Below are 1,547 nucleotides of genomic sequence, written 5' to 3' on the forward strand. Positions count from 1 at the left end.
ATATAAGACTTAAAATAATAAATTTGTGCTTAGTTGAAAGAGAGAGAAGAGAAGAGAGAAGACAAACGGGCTACAACTAACAACCGGTTATAGCACGTGCTTCTAAAGACTTTATGAGAGTGTGAAATGGGTCATGTATCAAAGAAATAGTATTTATTTACATCTAACTATTATATTTGTCGGCTATAAACTTAGCAATAGGACATAGCAACCTTATATAGCCAGCAGTCGGTTGTACTATTAACGATGCTTTAATTAGTTTTTTTGAGAAACATGATGCTTTAATTAGTGATTTCGCATCACCTTCCACGCGTTCGTTTGGGCCGGTTACAGTTTTCATGGGCGTCTCCTTCGTTGGGCACTTGGGCCACTTGATTTTTACAGTCGCCGTTTACCTGGACGAAACGAGTTGGGACAGCGGGCCGGCATGGGCTGCGACGTTGTGGTGGGTTTGCAGCAACTAGCGTGTCATGCTAGGCGAGATCGAGAGTGGCAGCTATGTCTTGATAAATGATGATCTCTCAAAAAAGGTTTTCGCCCGTTTTATAAAGAAAGTGAAATGTTTACAATCAGCAAGCCGATCAAAACTTCGGCCGGCCGTCTCGCTCGCTATGCGTGTTGGAGTTGCGCACACATGCCAGGTCATGCTGGCCAAGCTGCATCGCTTTTCTTTTTTTCTTTCCTTATCTCTTATCTTGCAACCTCATCCACTTGTTCCTTTATCTGACTTGCGTCTCTGATTTCTCCACCGAGCTCGCCTCCTCTTCTTTCTTCAGACCTCCCCGTCTCCTCCGCGTCGGCGCACCTACAGCAGTACAGCTCATCACCATGGCAGCGCTGCTACATCACCACACCCCCCATCTAGTGCTAGTATGCGGGAAACCAACAATGTGCGGCGTTGAACTCCTCCAGTGGGATTTTTTGCTTCAGTCGGCAAGATGGTGGTTGGCGGCAATGGCGGTGGCGGAGAATAATAAGTTGCAATTTTTTTGATTTGTTTTTGCTGGAACTATGTTTGATTTTTGCTGGAACCTAATTGCATTTTTCCCGCAACAGGGAGATGATAGTGCTCGGCGGCGACGGCATGGCCGCTATGAATTGTTTTTGCTGGAATCAACCTTTGCTCTTGCTACATGGGAGAAGACTATGTGATGGGAATCAGCTGTATCCAGTGAAATTTTTTGCTACATTTGTCATCAATTTTTCTTGGAACCAGCACGAGCGTCGGCTATGACCGTCGCGCGGCGGAGCTACAACTATGAGAAATGCTACAACCGATGCTTCAATTTGCTATTGTTGGCGTTTTTTTGCCGGAACCAGTCGAAAGTAGGCGCGGAGGAGCTGCATCCAACGACATAATTTGCTATATCCCACATCAATTTTTGCTGGAGCAGGTTGCGGCACAATACATCGATGGCCTGAGATACAGGAACTGTTTGTACTGATGCTACAACCATGCTTTTTTTTGCTAGAGCCGGCTGCGGTGTGCTACAACTATGGTTGCGCGGGTAGCGCGTGGTACTGGAAGTGGGGACAGCCAGTTGCTG

The 1,547-nt window shown here is 46.4% G+C and overlaps 1 long non-coding RNA gene across 1 annotated transcript; it reads left to right on the forward strand.

Annotated features, from left to right (window-relative positions):
• The first annotated feature begins 775 nt into the window (after nt 1-775).
• Nucleotides 776-1,354, forward strand: LOC119314337. Its single transcript, XR_005152266.1, has 2 exons — nt 776-977; nt 1,057-1,354. It is a non-coding gene; the product is annotated as an uncharacterized LOC119314337 (long non-coding RNA).
• The last annotated feature ends 193 nt before the right edge of the window (nt 1,355-1,547 follow it).

Source organism: Triticum dicoccoides, chromosome 6A, assembly GCF_002162155.2.
Source record: "Triticum dicoccoides isolate Atlit2015 ecotype Zavitan chromosome 6A, WEW_v2.0, whole genome shotgun sequence".
NCBI classification, from domain to species: Eukaryota; Viridiplantae; Streptophyta; class Magnoliopsida; order Poales; family Poaceae; genus Triticum; species Triticum dicoccoides.